This window comes from Notamacropus eugenii, chromosome 5 (genome assembly GCF_028372415.1).
Source record: "Notamacropus eugenii isolate mMacEug1 chromosome 5, mMacEug1.pri_v2, whole genome shotgun sequence".
Lineage (NCBI taxonomy): Eukaryota > Metazoa > Chordata > Mammalia > Diprotodontia > Macropodidae > Notamacropus > Notamacropus eugenii.
In genome coordinates, this window is record NC_092876.1 from 162013924 (window position 1) to 162037065 (window position 23142).

At 40.2% G+C, this 23142-nt stretch overlaps 1 protein-coding gene and 1 long non-coding RNA gene across 2 annotated transcripts in view; one reads left to right on the forward strand and one right to left on the reverse strand.

Annotated features, from left to right (window-relative positions):
• The window catches only part of MAML2 (mastermind like transcriptional coactivator 2), a 427023-nt gene that overhangs the window by 327918 nt on the left and 75963 nt on the right, over positions 1-23142 (forward strand). The gene's annotated exons all lie outside the window — the stretch shown is intronic.
• LOC140505388 (uncharacterized) lies at positions 18859-20404 on the reverse strand. Its single transcript, XR_011967482.1, has 4 exons — positions 20332-20404; positions 19810-19891; positions 19330-19378; positions 18859-19002 (listed from the first exon to the last, which is right to left on the reverse strand). It is a non-coding gene; the product is annotated as an uncharacterized lncRNA (long non-coding RNA).

A 23142-nucleotide genomic window follows, 5' to 3' on the forward strand; every position in this document is an offset into this window, starting at 1 on the left:
CTCTTCTCTCATGAATCTGAAAAACAATTCTTCTTTCAACCAATCTGAGCTACTGGAGAGCCAAGGCTACTCTAAAGTTGTTCATACTCTGTAGGCAAAATGTGAGTGGCTCCTGAGAGAAAAGTGACCTGCTTCCCCTATACTTTTAGAAAAATGCTTAAACACCCTTTTCCTTGACATAGGACATTCTTCTGTAAAATAAGGTTAGCCCTATGGATTGAGCACTAGACTTAAAGGCAAGAAGACTTGAATTAGAATCCTGTCTTATACTTCCTAGCTATGGAACAACGGGTAAGTTACTTGACCTTTCCAAAACTCACTTTTCCTATCTGTAAAATGGAGATAATAGCCCTTCCTCACAAAGGTGTTGTGAGATTCAAATAAGATAGCATATGGAAACTACTTTATCAACCTTAATGCACTATATGCATGTAAACTCTTATAAATAATTGTAATGTCAGGCCTTGTGACCAAAGCAAGGGGAATGCTGGATTTGTAATCAAAGGACCTAGATTTTCATCTTGGATTTGTCACTTTTTAGCTGTGTGACCTTGTATAAATCACTTTCCATCTCTAACCTTCTGTTTCCTCATCTATAAAATAAGGAGTTTTGATAACGAGCCTTAAGGTCCGTTCTTGCTCTAAATCTATGCTCATATGGAACCAGCCCATGAGAAGCAATCCCCCATTCCAAGAGTCATAATGTGAATTTCAGGCCCCTTCCATTTCATCCAGCTTTTTCTTCTCTCCATTCATGACACTGTAAAGTTTCTTCAAACTCTAAAATTCTATTCAATGAAATCACACCATATTTAATGCCTGTTGTCAGAATTGGTGGAAGTCTCCTTCATGGCTAGTACTAAGTCCACCATATCCATGAGGTTTCAACAAAAAGTAAACAATCATCTTTGACAATCACACTGTGTGATGCCAGAGGACAATCAGGAAATGCTTCTTCCCCACCAAACCTCATCCCCATATGATGACTGAGAAGGTTCATTTACTTAGCTCAAAGTTTTGTTCTATTGAATAGTATATACCCCTGGAAAGGATGACGCTTCTGGATGTTCTTTACAAATTAGCGAGAGTGCAAGATGGCGGAGTAGAAAGACGCACATACACATAGCTCCGAACCCACAACCCACACAACGGCTAGAGGGGACCAACTCACGGTGAATTCTGCACCCAGAGGCCACGGAATATTGGAGCGAGGGAGATTTCTGTTCCGGAGAGACCTGCAAACCTCTCGCGGGGGTCCTTCGCGCTGCAGACTGGGCGCCGAGACTGGGAGCAGAGGACAGCCCTGCAGCGGCCGCAACACCGTGAGGAAAAGATCCGAGCAGGCTACGGGGACGGGATCTCCAGCGGCCACGCAGGTCCCTCCACCCACAGAGGGACCTGCAAACCTCTCGCAAAAGGTCCGTCGCGCTGCAGACGCGGAGCCCAGCCCGGACCTGCGGTGGCCGCAGCTCCGAGAGGTACAGATCCGAGCAGGCTTCAGGGACGGGATCTCCAGCGGCAGCACAAGCCTCTCCACACACAGGTGATGGGGGTCGGTGAGAGAGTCTCTTTGGCGGGTTGAGAGGGGAGTGGGGTGCCCCCATGGCTTGGGCCCCCCCGGGAGATAGAAGCTGAGAGGCGGTTGCAGACAGGGGCTCCCCAAGTGGGCGGGAGCCTGGATCCATTGTGGAAGGTCTGTACATAAACCCCCTGAAGGAACTGAGCCTGAGAGGCAGCCCTGCCCCGACCTGACCACCTGAACTTAATTCTCACACTGAATAGCAGCCCTGCCCCCGCCAAAAGCCCTAAGGCGGGAAGCAACATTTGAATCTCAGTCCCCAAACGCTGGCTGGGAGGACCAGGAGGCGAGGTGGGTGTGAGGAGAATATTCAGAGGTCAAGTCACTGGCTGTGGAGAATGCCCAGAAAAGGGAAAAGAAATAAAACTATTGAAGGCTACTTTCTTGGAGAACAGACATTTCCTCCCTTCCTTTCTGATGAGGAAGAACAATGCTTACCATCAGGCAAAGACACAGAAATCAAGGATTCTGTGTCCCAGCCCACCCAATGGGCTCAGGCCATGGAAGAGCTCAAAAAGAATTTTGAAAATCAAGTTAGAGAGGTGGAGGAAAAACTGGGAAGAGAAATGAGAGGGATGAAAGAGAAGCATGAAAAGCAGATCAGCTCCCTGCTAAAGGAGAACCAAAAAAATGTTGAAGAAATTAACACCTTGAAAACTAGCCTAACTCAATTGGCAAAAGAGGTTCAAAAAGCCAATGAGGAGAAGAATGCTTTCAAAAGCAGAATTAGCCAAATGGAAAAGGAGATTCAAAAGCTCACTGAAGAAAATAGTTCTTTCAAAACTAGAATGGCACAGATGGACGCTAAGGACTTTGTGAGAAAGACAGATATCACAGAACATAGCGAGAAGATTGGAAAAATGGAAGATAATGTGAAATATCTTATTGGAAAAACAACTGACCTGGAAAATAGATTCAGGAGAGACAATGTAAAAATTCTGGGGCTACCTGAAAACCATGATCAAAAGAAGAGCCTAGACATCATCTTCCATGAAATTATCAAGGAAAACTGCCCTGAGATTCTAGAACCAGAGGGCAAATAAATATTCAAGGAATCCACAGAACACCGCATGAAAGAGATCCAAAAAGAGAAACTCCTAGGAACATTGTGGCCAAATTCCAGAATTCCCAGGTGAAAGAGAAAATATTGCAAGCAGCTAGAAAGAAACAATTCAAATATTGTGGACATACAATCAGGATAACACAAGATCTAGCACCCTCTACATTAAGGGATCGAAGGGAATGGAATAGGATATTCCAGAAGTCAAAGGAACTAGGACTAAAACCAAGAATCACCTACCCAGCAAAACTGAGTATAATACTTCAGGAGAAAAAATGGTCTTTCAATGAAATAGAGGATTTTCAAATTTTCTTGATGAAAAGACCAGAGCTGAAAAGAAAATTTGACTTTCAAACACAAGAATGAAGAGAACCATGAAAAGGTGAACAGCAAAGAGAAGTCATAAGGGACTTACTAAAGTTGAACTGTTTACATTCCTACATGGAAAGACAATATTTGTAACTCTTGAAACATTTCAGTATCTGGGTACTGGGTGGGAGTACACACACACACATGCACACACGCACACATACATAGAGACAGAATGCACAGAGTGAATTGAAGAGGATGGGATCATATCTTAAAAAAAAAATGAAATCGAGCAGTGAGAGAGAAATATTGGGAGGAGAAAGGGAGAAATTGAATGGGGCAAATTATCTCTCATAAAAGAGGCAAGCAAAAGACTTATTAGTGGAGGGATAAAGAGGGGAGGCGAGAGAAAAACATGAGGTCTACTCTCATCATATTCCACTAAAGGAAAGAATAAAATGCACACTCATTTTGATAGGAAAACCTATCTCACAATACAGGAGAGTGGGGGACAAGGGCACAAGCAGGGTGGGGGGGAGGATAGAGGTGAGGGCATGGGGAGGAGAATGCAATCCAAGGTCGACACTCATGGGGAAGTAATGGGGGACAGGATAGGATGGAGGGAAATATAGTTAGTCCTATACAACACAACTAGTATGGAAATCATTTGCAAAACTACACAGATTTGGCCTATTTTGAATTGCTTGTCCTCCAAAGGGAAGGGGTGGAGAGGGAGGGAGCTAAAGAAGTAGGAACTCAAAGTGTTAGGATCAACTGTAATGTTCTTACCACTAGGAAATAAGAAATACAGGTAAAGGGGTAAAGAAAGCTATCTGGCCCTACAGGACAAAAGAGAAGACGGAGACAAGGGCAGAGAGGGAGGATAGAAGAGAGAGCAGATTGGTCACAGGGGCAATTAGAATGCTTGGGTTTGGGGGGGGGAGGGGATAAAAGGGGAGAAAATTTGTAACCCAAAATTTTGTGAAAATAAATGTTAAAAGTTAAATTAAAAAAAAAAAACAAATTAGCGAGAGTGAGTTGCAGATCTTTGCTTGAGAATGAAATCTGTTAGGAAGACAGGATTAGAATCCTGGGGTATAGTGATGGGAATTATGGCTCTATAGAGTGAGATCTTCACCAATATGTCATTAGGAGGAAAAGGATACTAGAAATGGTAGGTGTTCATTCAGATGTACGTGGAAGGCACTAGAGGGAGGACCAAGTGTCAGTCTAGATATGGATGGAAGGCATCACAGCTAGTTCCAAGGAGAAAGAGAAGCTGAACCTTGACTGGAGTATAGATTTCAGTAGATGAGTCCAAAGACATGAGGAGTCAATAAAGAGCATTGCAGAAGGTCAGACTGAACAATTGAAAGTTCTAGTGGCTAGAACAATTAGGAAGACAGTAGAAGAGGACATTGTTTTAAAACAACTATAGGCAACTTCTGATGGAAAGTAGGATGACTAGGAAGTAGATCTTAGAAGGACAGCAATTTGGAGCTGTCACCCATGTGTCTCCCAGAGTGTTTAGGGAAATCATGAATCAAGCGGCACTCTGAAATGCACTTGGATTTTCTTCTCCATTTTACGTAAACTTGGGGCCATACAGGGAAGTTCCATGAATGTGGTGGAAGAAAGGAAGGAAGGAAGGAAGGAAGGAAGGAAGGAAGGAAGGAAGGAAGGAAGGAAGGAAGGAAGGAAGGAAGGAAAAAGAAAAGAAAAGGAAAATAAAACAAGTTTTCTCAATATGAGGACACTGGGCAACACCAAAAGGAAGGAAAAAGTCATAGAACTGAGAAGACAGGGCACTACAAAGACACCTTTATTTTTTTGCTTCAGATTAGTCTTGAGGAGACTCTGAATATGTGTATCAGATTTGGCCTAGCCTCAAAGACTTAATTCTGGGGTAGCAGTGGATTGAGCACCGGCCTTGGAGCCAGGAGGACCTAAGTTCAAATCTGACCTCCGACACTTACTAGCTGTGTAACCCTCAGCAAGTCACTTGACACTGATTGCCTCAAAAAAAAAAAAAATGGCTTAACTCTGCTCTAAACCTGATCTGAAGCCATCATGAGGAAGCTACTTTAGATTACATCCAAATCTGTGCTTTGGCTCTGGATCTTTCGGTCTTGTGGACAAGGGGATGACCTAGATTGGATCTCCAATGACCATGTTGCACCAGAATGAATCATTCAGGTTCTCCTTCTTCTGGAAAAAAACTCTCCAAGTCCAGACTAGGACTGGACCATCCTTTACAGGGATTAGGATAAAGCACATACCACTTTTTAAACCATTTACCTTCCTACACCAGTTTCCTTGTCATTGGTCCCACAGAACAGTGGGACAGCTAAGGACAGCTAAGTTGTTTTTTTCTGCTGAAATATTCTTTGGAAATGGGATTGTCCTGTTCTGCCATGAGAATGAATAAAAAGTTGCCATACTAAGTCTGATGCAAGATGGGCTTCCCATTCATTCTTGTTAGTGAACTATTTTAAGGAGGAGGAATAATGACTGAACAAAAACATTGGTTGAGTAAGAAAATTTTCTTATTTCTTTAATGTGTTTGCATTTTTTCATGTATTGGAGATGTGTACAAAGCTTCTTCTCAATCATTTTTTAAATATCACTTTTGTTCAGACACTCTAAATTCTGGAAATAGGCTACTCCCTGTTCACTTTAACACAAAAACATCCCTGCTAGCTTGCTAAGAGTGTAGCCCCTTGTTGGGCTGCTGGCTTTCTAGTTTGAGGATATGAATCTGGTGATTTATCAATTTTGAGCTCTTAGCTGGTCACTTAGAAGGCACGTCAAACAATAGGCTATAGTAATACAGTATTAATGCTGTTCTACAAATATTCAGCTCTTTAGTGTTACACAAACAAGGTCAACAGAATGATCACATGCAGTTTACCCAAGCTTAGTTTGTGAGTCTGCTTTATTGGGCATGGCTGGCATTAGGGATCCTGGGTGCCAGTGGTGGCACCCTTGTTTATCATCTATGAGGTTGTCACTCATCTTTAAGGAACCTTTTAGGAAATCTTGCCTCATAAACAGTCTGTTGCTACTCTTGAGCTTGAGAATCCTTAGGCAAAAGGAGCTCTGTTTGCTTCTTCTTGGGGTCTTTGATTGTTGTAACAACACAAACTCATTTCTCACCTTAGCCATCCAGGTGATGCTGATGTGCAACCATCATGATGAAACTGAGGCTGAAAGACCTGGGGAGACCACTTGGGGTGGGACGTGATTCCTGTCTTCAAATATTTGAAGAGCTATCATATTAAGAGGAGGATTTGATTTATTTTCTTGTGCCCCAGAAGACCAAGGGGGCAGAAGATTCAGAGAGGCAAGTTTGATTCCCTAAAAGGAAAATTTCCTAATAATTAGACAATAATTAGACAAAAGTTCAATGGGCTGCCTTGGGAAGTAGTGAGTTTCCTGTCATTGGGGGATGACTATTCATTTGTGAAGAGCATTATAGGAAAATGAATACTTTGGATATGGGTAGATGATCCATTGAGCAGATCCTTTGATCTAAGATCCTTTGAGCACTGAAATGATTGGACGTTTAAAAAAAAGAAACTATGACAAATATGTACTTGAGTGGATTCTGAGATGGTTAAAAACCATGATAAATATCTACTCAAGTAAATGCTAGATTATACAAATGGGCAGAAAATGAGCAAATCATGACTAATTTTGGAGGCTTTTTAAAAATAATCACTAAGTTCAAATAAAATTAACTCTAACAGTGAAAAATAATTTCAAGTTTGGAAGGAGAAAATAGATCAATCTCATTATGTAATATCAAATATTCACTATGTATGCATGAAAGCTATAGGTGGAGATAGTTTGGTTTAGTGTGTTAAAAGCTCAAAGTCAGGAAGACCAGGGTTCAGATCCCACCCCTAAAACATACTAGCTATGTGGATCTGATCAAGTCACTTAACTTCTATTCCTTAGACAACTCCCATGGATTTACCTACTAACCCAAACCAATTCAATTCAATAAGCATTTATTGAGAGTCTAAGCTAAATGCTAAATATTGTGTTGAGGATATAAAGACAAAAATGCAAGTGTTTTCCCTCAAGGAGTTTATAATCTATTAGAATTCTATTATCATTATTCTACTTATTTTATTATTAATGATATATATATATATATATATACAGACATGTCTATAATGAGTACAGAAAACAGATTTAAATTTCATGGAGTCAGGAGATTATTAACAACTGGGGCATTAGAAAAATACCGCTTCCTATAGGAAGTGGCATCTGAACTGTGCTTTGAAGGATTCTACAAGGCAGAAGTGTAGAGGAAATACATACCAGCTTGTGTGAAGTCAGGAAATGTGTGTAGTGGGTTTGAGTGAAGCAGAGTAAAATGATACCAGTATGGAAAGATAGTAAATGGGTTGGAGTTGCATTGTGAAGATCATTGAAAGTCAGCCAAAGGCTTTTGCATTCTATTCTATATTTGTTTTCTGCCCTAAAGGCTAGAGGAGGCCACTGAAGCTTCTTAAACAGAGACCTGACAGGGCCAGATCTGGCAGCTGTGTGGAAGGGGGTTTCAGAAGAGACTACAAGAATAAGACCAACCTCCATGCCTTTGCACTGAGTATCTCTCACTCTCCCCTCATGCCTACCCTCTTGGAATCCCTGATTTCCTTCAACACTAAGACTCTCCTGATCACTTCAGCTGCTACTGCCCTCCTCCTCAAACCTGGTATATCCAGAAGTGAAACTTACATGGCACACTTTGCTGTCATTATTTTCAGTTACTTATATATACATATATGTGTGTATGCTGTCTTCTGTTAGAATAAAAACTCCTTGAGGGCAGGGACAATTTCATTTTTGTCTTTATATCCCCAGTCTCTTACATGATGCCAGGCACATAGTAGGTGCTTAATAAATGCTTATTGCTGGCTTGAATATTCCATGAAGGACTGATAAGAACTGAAATAAGATGGTAGCTGTGTGAGGAGAAAGAAGAAAGAATATGAGATATGTTTTAGAGGTATAATAAAATAGACTTGGCACCTAGTTAATTGGATATAAGAGGGTGAGGGAAAGGAAAAGTTGGATCTGCCTTGTTGGAGGAGATTCCCACACTCTGAGTCCCTCATAAAGTCAAAATCACAGATCTTTTGTATATTCACATACATATTCACTTTAGAGGAGAGAATCTATCCTCTTTAGCCGCAATCTTGAGTTGTTTCTATTATTTTCTTCACTCCATTATCCCACTTCCAAAATTCTTTGGGAAAAGGCTCAACTTCACTGCATGTCTATCTCCAGAGTGCTGCTTTCTCTGGTTTTCAAATCATTCCCATGTGTGACTGCTTCCTAGATTCTTACCGGCCTATTTCCATCTGGGCTGTGTATGCAACCTCTTAGCTGCTTGAAGCAGTACATCTTGTAAGCACTCACCAGCCATGAACTTTTTACCTGAGTCTGACTGAAGTCAAAACAATGCAATCAATGCTACATCATCTCATTGACAGAAGCAGCTTAATAGCCTTTGCTGCATAGCAAAAGTCTGAGCCCCTTATTAAAAGAATATCAGAACCCCAGCCCGCACTCCATTTCTGTTTCCCCAAGTCCATCTGTATTGCGCATACTCACCTTGTCATGATTTAAATTTTTGAAAAGAAAGATACTGAAACTGGGTATTCACACTAGTTGTAGCTTTATATACACACATATATACTTACATGTATAGGTAGTCTATGTGTACATAATATATATTATAAATCAGATCTCCATTTTGGAGGAGGTAGGAAAGCCATAGCAACTTTGCTTTGTAAATAATTTACAAAGTAGAATTTTTCCATCACAGTACTTGTTTCATATTTTGTAATGAGATTTATATTCAGCAGTGAGGTTGGCGTTCACATACAGCACCTGATTCACTTTTCTCAAATTGTAGCACGGCTTTTTAGTAAATGAATCTTGCTCCTTTTTGTAGCATCCAGTGTACTTAGAGGTGAAATAACTTGCATGTCAAACCTTGCTCTCATTATTTTCAGTTAGCATGAAGTAGAAGAGTCTGTGGAACATGTGGTAATTTGTGGGCTAGTGAAGGAAAATATGGATTCATGGGTGCTGAGATTTCTTCACTGATAAGTTAAGAAGAGGAGTATCTGTTAAGGGAAACGAGGGATGTTTAGTGTCAATCCAGACATGAGGACTTCAACTCATGGAAAATGCCAGGTCTCAATCAACAAATCTTTATTGCACCTATTATGTAACTAATGCTGTGCACAGGAGCATACACGCAAAAAAATTAAAACAGGAATTTGCTCACTTATTAGAACAATTGGAGAAAATTCATACTTTGTAACTTTTTATCATTTGGTTATTTAATTGTCTCCTTTGGAAGAATCAAAAGCTCTAGTACATTCCTCAGATTTAGAAAAGTAGATGAAGAGACTGTAAAAATTTGGTTGGGGTGGTATTCTCTTATCTGAAAATTGCTTCCTGAAATCCAGAACCATTGTTCGAAGATGCAAATGGAATATGTTTTATTCTAATCATCTGGGAATAGAATGACTCTCTAGAAGATCTGTGGGTCTCTCCTCCCCCTACCCATCCTCTGGCATCTTGGTGTCAAGCTAGCATGAATAGTTAGTAGGCTGCTGTCATACACTGAATACCCTAGGGAAACAAACCTGACTTCAGGGTTTTCTCTCTCTCAGCATTCCCAAACATTACTTGAGTTTTACAGTGTGTTGTATTTTTTTTTTTAACTTTCTTTACCTCCACATTCCCCTCTTCTGAGGAACATTGTTCAGAAATACAAGAAAATATATTATGTAGCTTCCTGCCTGTTACCTTTATCTCATTTTAAAAAGCATTCAACCACTGTTCAGGATGCTAGCTCCATCTCCCCATGACCTTTTACCCTTCACCCATCGATTAAAATCTCACCTTTTTTAAGTTCAGAAAAAAAATGCAGAGGGAAGGACAAATTGAACAGGAAGCTTCATAGAAGATGTAACTGAGCACCAACCAATATTCAGAGTATTTCTAAATAAATCTGTTATGTAATCAGGTTCTTGGGATTTCAGAAGTCCCAGCAGAGAAGCAGAGGAAATAGTTACTGCTGCAAAGAGTTGAGATGAATTGACTCTTCTTTCCAACCCTTCAACCAAAGTTTTTCTATGGATCTCAGAAAGAATGAGTTCTGGGAAGGAGACATAATATTAGTTCAAATTTCATTGCAGAATATTAAAATTACTTAAGTATTCTGGACCTCAGTTTCTCTACCTGTAAGATAGGTCTAATACTTCTTTGTGCCTATTACATGAAAAGCATGCTCAAAAGGTGATCAAAATTAGTTATCTAGTTCCAAAACTTCTTTATCCAGGGTAAGCAATTTGGAAATTGGTGGCAGGGGTCACTCAGACCACAAAACTACCCAGAGCTTAACAGGAGTTTGAAAGCAATTAATTTAGCTTACAGAGTTGTATAATCTTAGACCCTTAGAAATGAAAAAAGACCTTAGTCAACAAGGATTTTTTATGTGCCTACAGTGTGCTAAGAGCTGAAGATGAAGACAAGGACAGAAAACAGTTCCTACCCTCAAGGAATCAAGTCTAGCACCCTCATTTAACACCATCATTGTACAGAAAGATTTAGGTACTGGGAGGATCTGATTAATATTCATGCAGGTCCTTAGACTCCTTGGGAAGACAGGTTGGGGGGATGTAGGCTATATGGTGCAGAAAGGGGTGGTCCAGGCTTGTGATTTCATTCCTATAGATACCTCCCAGTATGGAGAATCCCTTTACCAATAGAGGTAGAGCAACTTTTCTATAAATTAGAGCTTCAGAGAGTTGCCTGGGGGAGGATGATGATCAGTTAGTGCCATTAGTAAACCCAAAATCAGCATTCCAGAACAGAACTTCGTATGCCTTCTGGTGTTTTCTCCATCCTTCCATGATCCCTGTCGATAGGGACTCTGCCGAGCCTGTGTTCTCCATTGTGATGATACTACTTTGTAGAGCAGAAAATCTGACTCCTGCTATGAGAGAAAGCCCTTATAAGATCTGGTTCCATGCCACTTGTGTTTATTGCATTTGTGGGTTGCGTACTAATCTCTTCAACCTGCTGCCTCAGCAAAGAGCATAGGCTGTGAGCAGAGAAGAAAAGATGGAAAGATGGACAGTGTTCTTGGGATGTCAACAATACAGATATTTCCAGATTTATATTTTCTTAAAATATGCTTTCCAAACCCATACCCCTAAACTTATCTATCTACTATAGGCCCTCAGTTTACATAAGAATTCATCGTACTGTTATGATTAGGTGGGGCCTTATAAGCTTTAGGATAATCTTCCATTCACAGAGTAAACCTTTCAGCCACTGTTTTTTGAAACATTACCAAACGGGCCTTCAGGGCAAGGCTCTTGGGAAATGGTATTTCTTGCCAGTAGATGGGAGGAGGTCACATTTCTGGAAATGTTTCTTTACTGTTTCAAGCTACATGCTGATAGGAGTAAAAAGAAATGGGTCATTTTAATTCAGATACAGGTGATCATTTCATTTAAGCTGGAAATGACTGAGCTTCAGACCCCCTCTGTTCTGTGTCAGCTTCAATGTTCTCATTGCCACTCAGTATAACTTGGCCATCCATTCTGCTGCCCTCCATGCTGGGGATAATAGAGCTTGAAGATGATGCCCCAAAGCCTGACAGTCATTCTAATAAGGCCTCACTTATTCAGAACCAGACTTCTGACAACTTCAGCTCAATGGAAAAATGGCCCCACACCTTGACTTAAATAAAAAGCTCTCAATTTTTTTTTGTCACAAAGCGCAGCCCACCCTTTATCAAGCTGTTGCTCAGAATTTCACTGACTCTTACTTGCAGATTCAAACTGCAAATTAGGAGTTTGGAAGGGGAGAGAGAAGGAGCTATTGGAGGCAGGCATAGTCTAGGCTGGAGTGATATCTGACAAGCTGACATCTGGAATGGAAACCAAAAGATTGGAGAAAAGACACAACTAGATTAGAGTATCCATCATAGGATAGTGGATGTTCATCATTATGATCATGAGTCATCAAGAGAAGGGCAAATTATATTCAGCCACCTCTGTTGAAGAAGTCAAGAAATGTTTTCATCCAAAAAAGCTTAAATTGTTTTATAAATGTTCAAGTATGAAAGGGTCTCCATTAGTTTCTTGAATGCATCATTTGTAGACCCCCTTCTTCTCTATGTCAAGTGAATGGGGCATGCTGGAAATAGTTGGGGGGGCAAGGGTACTACTGGGACTTTTTTTAAATGTAAATTATTTTTTGCTACTTGATATGGATGGCAATTCAAAAAAAGCATAGAGTAGTGGAGGGACTAATGAACTTAGAATTAGGAATCCTGTCTCTAGTACATACTTGCTGTGTGATCATGGACAAGTCTGTAAGCCTCAGGTAATCCTGAAAATTTATCTAGTAAGTCACAGAAGGGTTGTAATCTGAATAGGTAAAGGGTAGAAATTATATAATCACCAGATCATAGGTTTAAAACTGAACAAAACCTTAGAAGTCACAGGATCTAAACTCCTTAGTCACCATCATAAGTGGTTGACCTAGGATTTGAACCCAGACCTTTTGATCCTTATTCAACCATGGATGACAATAAGATCTCTTTCTAATCCCTGAAAAGGGATCAGTGGTTTTCTTCATAATTGATCTCCTTTCCATTATGATCTGAACTGCATATAGTCAAAACAGAGCTTTCTGAAATTCTGGGGATTTAAATAAGGGGCTATTAGAGTGACAGCAGTCTTGGTGGACTTGAGAAAATTACTCAACCTCTGGCAAAATGATGAATTTGACCTTTTCATAATTGTTAATTTGATTAACAGGCATCTCACAAAGCTACAGAAACCTTCCAAAAGCAAGATCCAACTCTTTTAGGAGATTATGGCCTTATGTTCTGACCCTGCCATGCTGTATCATTTCATATGGAAAGAGGGGTCTTCTTGGCAGAAATACTAGAGTGGTCTGCCATTTCCTTCTCCAGCTCATTTTACAGAAAAAGAAACTGAGGCAAAGGGGGTTAAGTGACTTGCCTAGAGTCAGACAGCAAGTAAGTGTCTGAGGCCAAATTTGAACTCCTGACTCCAGGCCCAGCATTCTACTGCACCACTTAGCTGCCCCAAAATTAGATGAATCCAAAAGTATCCATATTAGAGAAAATGCTAAAATGCAAGAGGAAGTGAATTCAAATACAAATGGATAAAACATAGGTCAATTTGCTTCTCGAATTGTTTTTGTTGAAAAAAATGTTTTGGGTATTCAAATCTAGAAGATCAAGTGGCTTCTAAATATTGCAGTCCATGTATGTAACCCCTTTATTGGAAGAGCTAACCTAAATTATGGTGGCTAGACATTCTGCTTTGGTTTAATTAAGTTTTTGGCATGACTTGGGTGGACATAAATCCTAAAAAATGTCCTCAGGTGTGCATCATCTGACTTAAAAAAATGAAATATTTTTACTTCTGATTTTGTGAATGATTATGGCTAAACTAGACTGGTAACTGTGATAATTCACCAAGTATTTCATAACTGGCAGGTCTTAGACTCAGGGAAAGGATCCCTCTACCCACATGGCAAAACAAAGGGACCCTTGCAAGAAAACCATGGTGCACTGGGCTCTCCAGCTGACCACAGCCTGGGATTAGAGCAAAGTTGAGCAGCAGGTCCATACTGCCATATTATTATGCTTCTCTCATCTTCCCAGAATTAGTGGAATCTCTCTGAGGGCAGGGACCATTTTTTTAAAAAATTTGCCTTTGTATATACAAAAGACCTAGGAGAGTGCATAGAACATAGCAAGTGCTTAATAAACACTTGTTGAATTGAAGCAGATTTTATCTTCCTCCTCTTTGCTCCTCTCCTCTCTTCCCCTCCAACATTCTTCACACCTTTCCATGTTCACTGATAGTATTAGTAATATTATATTTATATTATATTATATAATTATAAAACATAATAAAGGATATTATCTAATATATTTACATCATTAGATTAAGTTCAAACCTTAAATTATTAATATAAGTATTCTGGAAAGCAGTTTGGAATTTTGCAAATAAAATGTTAAAATAAGCATACCCTTTGTCCCTGAGATTATATTGCTAGGCATACAAACCCAAGGAGGTCACTGCCAAAAAAAATAATAAATCTAATATGCACCAAAATATTTATAGCAGCACTTTTTTTTATACGAATGATGCAGAAAAAAATGTCTATCAGTTAGGGAATGGCTAACAAATTGTGGGACATGAATTTAATGGAACATTACTGTGCATTAAGAAACAGTGAAGAAGTTGAAGACAGAGAAGCACAGAAAGACTTACATGAACTGATACAGGATCAAGTAATCAGGGCAAAAAAAAAACAAAACCCAACATTCACATTGTCTGCAACGATGTCCGTTATTGAATAACAGTCACTAGACAATTGAAAAGGAAGGCAGCAAAATTACAAAGAACAAGCATAGCCCCAAAGAAGAGAAGGGAGAAGCTTCCCCAATTATCTTGCATAGCTTGGAGGCATTTGGCTTTTCAGACTTTTCATGTATCCATTTTCTGATTTTTTTTTCTATTCTTCCTCTTTTTCTTTTTTTGTTTAAAAACATTCTTTATTATATGGAATGACTCTCTGGGAATGAGGAGTTTGAAGGAATACTGGGCAAAATATAGCAACGTAAAAACAAAAGATGGTAATTAAACTTTATTTCTAAAAGAAAATCACTGTTGCAAAATTTTAAAGAACAAACTTGTCCCCGAAGAAGAGATATGAGAAAATATCTCCTCTTTTGCCCCCTCCTTTGCAGAGGTGGGTGGAACATTGCATACAATGTCAATTTTTAAAATTATATTGATCCGTTTTGCTGAATTTTTCTTATTTTTCTTTTTTCAAAAAAATTATAAGGGATGGCTTTCTGAGAAGAGGGGAAGGAAAAGGACACAGGAAGAAATCTAGGTGATGGAAAAACAAAATATAGCAATAAATATCTATTTAATACTTTTTAATGAATATGGTTGGGGCAGCTAGGTGACATAGTGGATAGAGCAGTGGTCCTGGAGTCAGAAAGAACAGAGTTCAAATCTGACCTCAAATACTTACTAGGTGTGTGACCCTGGGCAAGTCATTTATCCCCTGCCTGAATAAAACTGAAGAAGGAAATGGCAAACCCTTCCAGCATTTTTGCCAAGAAAACTCTATGGATAGTTGATCTACAGGGTCATGAAAAGTTGGAGATAACTGAATACCAACATGGTCACTCTTGCAAAGGCTCCTTTTAGGAGGAATGTATAGAAGGTAAAAGGCTACCCTACCAGTGATAAATGGGATACTTATAATATGGTTTAACACAAAAGAAAGAGAGTAAGTGAAAGCACAATTAAATGAAAGGACTGTTGGAGAGTAGAGTGGTACGTTTGAAGTCACAGGACTGAGGTTCAAATCCTAGTTTCCCCATTTACTGCCTGTGTGAACTTGAGTGAATCACAACCTTCTTTGGGACTCAGTTTCTCATAAAATGGGAATATTAGACTGGTCCTTTCCAGTGGTCCTTTCCAGGTTTAAATCTATGATTTTAAGAATGCATTATGGAGAAATAAAGATGGTGGGGGAGAAAAAAATATGTGTGCATCTGAGACATAATTGAAACTACCCACTGTCAGGGACTGGAGCATTCTTAGAATACAGCTAGCATCCTTGTGGCACTGTCTGAGACACATCCTATGAAGTCAAAGTTAACTTGCCCACATTTTTTTTGAATGAAAAGCCTTGTGCCTCCCACGTGTTAGTAGCTCAGCTGACTTGTGAATGGTAGCCTACACATTCACAAATGAGGACTGAGGAGATAATTCTGAGGTGGAAACAGAGTAGACTTCTGAATGAACAAAACTTCTGAAACTGAGATGGCTCAGATATATTTCATGACTATTTTGAATTTTCAGTACATGGGAATGACTTTTAGACTCCCTTACATGCTACTTGCCTAAGGATTCCCTCTTGGGTGAGAGCCCACCAAGCATTCTGAATTGCAAGTAACCACCACTTTGCTACTTTCAGGAATATGTGATGGCTATATACATCCTAAGAATATATTTTCTTCCCAGTCTATGGCTACATACATCCTAAGAATATATTTTCTTCCCACTGGAAGTAGAAACACAAGAGAGAGAAGCAATTTAGGGGAGGGGGGTGGCAGCAGTTTGTTCAAGTTATTTTTTTTCCTCAAAAATTGGCCATTGAATGACAGAGGGAAGGATTCCAACTGTGAACGTAAAAGATTTCCTTCATGACGCTGGAAACAGTGATATCTTCAGACAATATATGCAACATTCTGTTCCTTCAGTCCCCTACCTTTTTATTGAAAGGAGAGAAGTATGTTTTATCATATTTTCCAGAGTCAAGGTTTGTCATTTAAATCACTCAAAGTTCCAACCCCCTTCTTTTATAAAGAATCGGAGGACCTGATATCAAAACCCACTCCTGCAATTTCCCATCTGTGGGACCTTGGTCAAGTCACATAATTTCCTTTATCCTCAGTTTCCTCATCTATAAAGTGAATAGGTTGGCCTAGATGCTCTCTTGAGTTCTCTTCTAGCACTAGGGCGATGACCCTGCTAGTAGATGGTCCTTCTAAGATCCTTCCCAGCACTAAATCTTTGATGCTCTGATCTTACTGTACTCCTCTCAAATGATTTAACTGTGGTAGACCATCATATTTCAAACCTCTGGTAAACATGCGCACGCACACACACACATGCACCACACACATTGGATGAAAAAGATTTCAAATAAATAAAGAAAAAATAGAGCCTACCTTTCTAGAGAGAGAAGGAGAATATCTAGTTTAATTCATTTCAGAGATGAGTAAACTGATGCTTAGAGAGATTAAGTAACTTCTTTGGAGCATAGATTTTGCATCAGAAGTGACAAAGGAGACCCCAAGGCCAGGTGACAGTAGAAAGAGCATAACTTTGAGCCATTAAGTTCAGGTGTTTGTTCTGTGTCTAATTAGTTATATAACCTTAGGGAATTCAGATTCCTCTCTGTAGGCTTCAGGGCAGGTTGGTGGAGCGCTGATAGAGTGCTAAACTTGGAGTCAGGAAGATGAGTCTTCCTGAGTTCAAATCAAGTCTCAGACACGTACCAGCTGTGTGACTCTGGCCAAGTCTCATAACACTGTTTACCCCAGTTTCTCATCTGTAAAATGAGCTAGAGAAGGACATGTATCTTTGCCAAGAGAACCCCAAATGGGGTCATGAAGAGTAGGACATGACATGACTGAAACAACTGAACCACAACTGTGGGCCTCAGTTTCTTCATCTTAAAAGTAGAGTTAGGCTAGGTCTTTTCCCCTATCTGAAATTCTGTGAAAATTAGATGATAGCTTATACTTTGAAAATCACTGAAGTATTTAATCAAAGAATCAGGGATTTAGAAAGAGAAGGGATCTTTAAGATCATCTAATCAACTTTTCTTGTCTAACAGATGACAAAAATGAGACCCAGAAAAATTCAGTGCCTTACCAAGGTCACATAGACAGTAACAGTCAGGATTTGAACCCAAGTTCTCCGATGTCAGATCTAGAGTGCTTTCTGTTGTACTGTGTTGCCTCAACTTCCTAGGTAATGTGGCCCACAGTCACAGAATTCACAGGAAGAAATGGCCCTTATGTGGTACAACTTTAGGAGTTACATTAGGTTTTACTAGTCATTTACATCCTAGAGTGGATGAATTTATCAGAGGAGAGGAGGGATATACTAAGAACAGGGTACCTGCAGGGATGGAAGAAGGCACAGCACATCAAAAACAAAACTCCAACTAACCTAGAAACATGGTACCTTGCGGAAATAGCAGTGTATCTGGAATCATGAGACCAGGATTTATTCGATCCTGATTCTGTTTCATATGACGTGTGACAATGGACACATTTCTGAGCCTCTATGTAAAAAGAAGGTTGAAATTCTAAGCATTTTTAACAATCTTGGTTTTAGAAAACAGATGATAAAACATACTTCCCTCCTTTCTATAGAAAGATGGGGGTAAGGGGGAGAAGTATAGCAGTAGAAAATTAAACACATTGTGAGAAGATATCACTGTGATCAGTTGGTTTGCTTAGTCTCCTTTATTTATTTTAAAGGCTAGTGATGCCTGACATAGGCTGGGGAAGGGTGTTGTATACAGAAATGACTGCCTTGTCAAAGAAGACATTAATAAAACTTTTTTAATTTAAAGATAGTTGATCTAAATGATCTCCAAGCTCCTTCCAGCTCTTATTCATACACATATAGCACCTAAAGCTCTCTGAAAGGTTACTCTCTTCCACAGAGCCCACCTTGAGTGGGACTATTGCTTTACAGTATAGTCACATTGAGTTATCCTTACTATGTTGTCTTACATTTTTGGATCCATCATCTCATCAACTGTACATGCAGATAAGAATGACTGAATCACAGAACGTTAGAAACTGGGCAGCCTTAAAAGTCATCCAGCCTAAGCCCCTCTTTTTCCAGAGGTGAAATAACTTTCCAAAAGTTCTACCGATAAAAGCCCAGACAAGAGAAGTACCCCGGTCTCCCGACTCCCACCCGAGTGTCCTTTTCACTGTGTCATAAACTCCTAACAAAGAAAGCACTAAAGAATTTAGTCTTTTTAGGGCAAGAGCCTGGGACACTTTTATTTTCCCTCCCAAAGAGGATTGCAACACTCCTACCTTGCTGAGATAAGCCCTCTTCCCTCACCTTTTCACATGACTGTTTTTGTTTTTCCAGTTTCATGGGGAAAGATGACTTACTCCTTGGAAATCTTATTTGGCATTTTATTTAGACAAAGTGATCTCTTAAATGGATCCAGAGTTTCTTTTTGGAAGATGACTAAATCTCACCTCACACATCATAAGACCGATGTTTACCAAGTTCGTTGTTTAAATCTTGTCCGGGGCTTGGTTACATGGGCTCTCCCTTTGTCTCTGTCTCTCTCCCAGTCTCCTTTGTGTTTGACACAAAAGGATGGGGGCCTCCAGGATCATCTGGAAATGGATCAGTGTATTCATGTGTGAGGTTTACAAAAACAAGGGGAGGAAAGGTGCCACTGAACATTAGAAGTCATTCAATCACACCCATGTCTTCATACCCAGTGAAAAGAGACAGGGTCCTGCGTGTCACTCTCCACAAAGCTTTGTCTGTTCCCTCACTGGCCACTTCTCTGAGGTAATGGCCCTTTTTGCCTGCCTTTCTCCTAAATTGGGCATGGCTTAAGGATGACTTGGCCTTTCTTAGCCCGTCAGTTAATCCTCCGTTCCCAGCCAGTGCTTTAGCTGCACAAATAGAGTTTTAAAGATAGATTCAGATCTTACCTGGGATTTTGTTTTCCCTTAACTGAGCTTTGTGGAAATGGTGCCTTCCCTAAAAAATAAAATAAAATGAATAGTCTGAATATTCAAGATGCCACAGAGGGCATGCAAGAGGAAAAGAGCTGTCTGGGACAAAAACAGAAGCACTCCTGGATATGCTCTTATGTTCGATGGCTTCTCACATTGCCTTTCCCACCCATCATGTGCAAAAATCAATTTGGAAGAGGAAAATAAAAGTGTTATAATGCATTTAGAAAATTTTGTCTTCCCCCAAGCCTGAGAGTTTGTGAGACTTTTGAGACAGGCGCCATCTGCTGGAGATTCTGGATATTGTCCCATGGAATTGTAGACTCTCCAGTTTTTTCTGACAGCATACTTAATGAATGTCCGATCGTTAATTCAAATGAACAGTAATTCCTGACACCACACAGTGAAGTCTTTTGCTGACTGAAGATCTGTGGCTTTTAAAATCCATTTTCATACCTGGGGAGTTTAGGGAGGGAGGACAAGAAGTCTGCTTTGCTCCTCACGTGTCATCCTAGATCACTAACATCATCTGGTTAGCCTGTGGTTATATAAAAATAGAGCAAATAAGTGATCATTTTCAGGAAAGAAAGGTGCCTTTGTTAAAAAAAAAAAAAGCACATGGAAAAGGTAGAAAGATAAGAAATGAAAGAGAAAAGGAAAGGAGAAGAAGGGGCCTTAGGAAAGAAACGAGAAAATTATTAAACAGAGATATACAGAATAAAAAGCATATCCAATTTAAAACACATGTGAGAAATAAAGCTAGGCTAAACTGCTAATTATGTCTTGGGACTGGCCTTCTCTACACTGATAATCATGGCTTTAACCTGTCTCTCCACCTCTCCCCCCACCCCATTTCCACCACTATCTCACTGTTGGAGCGGTAGCTTTACAGGGAATGATACAGTCTTCTTCCCTGAGAAACATCATGCAATGGCCCAAGGATACCAGGTACCTCCAATCTGAGAGGGGAAAACTCACCAGAAGACATCCCCAGAAAGAACTGATGGCCACCAGTGGAGAGAACATCCAGAAACCACATCCCCCAAAACATCTGTATCCAAAGAGAACAAAGCCAGGTTTGGGAGGGAGGAGACTGTGATAAAAGCCAACTGACACACCAGGTAGAGTGTGCAAAGAAGACCCTCAGTCAGGGATATAGAGCTGCAACTCACTGAGAAAGGAGATGAAGAGTTTGCCGGAAGGGATGGAGTGTTCTGTCTCATTGTCAAGACCCACACAGGACAGTGAGGATTTTTTTCCCTTTTTCAGATGAAATATAGAACAGTACTCAGCACCAGACGTTTCTCACATGCTTCCCATCATGAGGAAACTGTGGAAATGTGAGCACGACAGTTGCCTGCTCTAGCTTGGTCTCTGAGTCACATAAACATACATGGCCAAGAGGAGGAAGGGGGCACACAAAATATCAAACAGATGAGGAGAGAAAGGGAAAGAGGTTTCCAGACATACTAACAATTTGCCTGTGTTACTTCTCAGTCTGTTAATTTCTAACAGCAGCCATTACGAAGGATCCCGTTTACCCTGAGCTTGCTTTTGGTTTCTAAATGGAGAGCAGCATTATGTAATCGTCCTAATGAGGTAATAGAACCTTAAGAGCGAAGGCAAGCTTGATAGGGTTGCTTCCACATTCATCTTCGGTTGCTTTGGTTTGCTCTTGCTTGTGTTCACCCCCTCCCGCCCCCACCAGTTCTCCTCCCTCCTTCCCCAACTGGCTGAGTCTTGAGTCCCAGAGGACATCTCGTTGGCTATTATTTATAATAAGTCTTTCTCCTCTTGGCAAGATGGAGAACAGCTGCTGGTATATTCTCTGACACAAAGACCAACTTCCTTCTTTTGCCCTGGGTGTTTGGAAGGCAGTCTGGGAAGAAGAGCAATTTATAGTTGTGTTACAGCACCTCTGTTTTCTGTGTTTATTTATATGCCTTCCATTTCTGTCTGGGGTTTCTGGGATAATCATAATCACTCCATAGCCAGCATCTTCTTTTCTGGGGAGTCTCCAGTGACATTTGAAGGCATTTTCCTTCATGAAGTCAGACATTTTGGAAATTTTTGCTGAAGGGAGTGGCAGGTATTTCTCCCTTGATAGTCATGGGAGCTTCTATATTTTTGTTTTTAAGTTGCAAGTCAATGACTATTCTCAATGAGCAGACTGCCATATTGCATAAGCAATAAACAATGACAGTTGAGTACATGGGGCTACGTTTTAGTGCGTAGCTTGGGGAGAGGGTTGGAGTCAACTCTATTTATAGCCCTCTTTGGCATCCAAGATATAAACTCTAGTCAGGTGGAGTCCACACACAACTTATCCCAAGGTTGGGCCATAGCCTAGTTCTCACTTTGGGCCTGATAAAACAGAGATCTGGAACTAAAGTGATCCAAGAGTCATAACTCTAGCCATGGTATCATTGATCTAGAGATGGCAGACCATCTCTTCCAACCTGCTTATTTTACAGATGAGGGAACTAAAGACCAAGGTGCTAAGTTACTTGCCCAAGGTCACATAGACAGTAAGCATCATAAGTCAAGTCTTCTGACTCTAGAAGCACTACTCATTCTGTACTACATCTGAGAAGAGGTTGGAGAGGCTGTAGAGGCTCAAGCGGGGAGAACATTTCCATGCAATTCCATCTAATAAAAATGGATTCAGTAATTATTTTGTCAAATCAAAAAGAATTTATTAAGCACTTACTATGTATGTCACCAAGCACTCTGCTAAGTGCTGGGTATACAATAAAGGCAAAAACATAGTTTCTGCCCTCAAGGAGTTTATATTCTAATAAAGGAGAAACTATATAAACTACTAGGTATGTATATGACATAAAGTAGATGAAATGCAATCTGAGAAAGGAAAGTATTAGCAGTTAGGGATTGAGGAAAGGATGCCTACAGTAGGTGGGATTTAAGTTGTCTTAAAGCAAGCTTTTTGTTTGTCCTTCATTCTCGAAGAGGACCAATGACACCAAGAAGGTGATGTGTTGACTTGAAAGTGAATTGGATTCAAGTGAGACAGAGATGTGCAAAGTTGCCAACCTCACAGAAAAAAGAGAGAACATTCTAGGCGTGTGGGGTAGCCAATGCCAAAGCATGGAGACTGCAGTGGTGTGAACTGTCTGAAGGACAACCTAAAAGGAAGTGTGGTTGGATCATATAGTGTATGGTGGAGTGTCAAGTGTGGAAAGACTGAAAAATAGGGAAGAGGAAGGGCTTTGAATGTCAAGCACAGGAATTGATATTTGATCCTGCAGGTAATAGGGAGCCACTATACCTCATTGAGTAGAATAGTGACATGTTCAAACAAAAAAAAAAAAAATTAAATCACTGGCAGCTGAGTGGAGGAGAGATCAGAGTGGGGAAAATTTAAATTTAAGGCAGGGGGACCAGTTAAACAGCTATTGCAATAGTCCAGATGGAAGGTGATGTAGATGAAAGCTCTTCTACAGAAAGCCTTTCCTAATGTCTCTTAATTGTCCAATCCAATCCAGCAAACATTTGTTAACTATCTATTTAAGTGCCAGGCACTGCGCTAAATGCTGGGAATACAATTTTTTTTAAAAAAAATCAGTCCCTGCCCTCAAGGAGCTTACAATCTAATAGAGAAAAGACAACACACAAAAGGAGGCAGAAAAGAGGAGGGAAGGGAGGGGAGAACAGGAGGTGTCCAGGCAGGAAAGCATTTTGTTCCATGGAGTTGAAAACAGGTAGGGCAGCAGACGCAGAGTGGAGGGAGCTGAGAAAGTCCAGTTTCTGCCCTTTGTAAAGAAAGACACT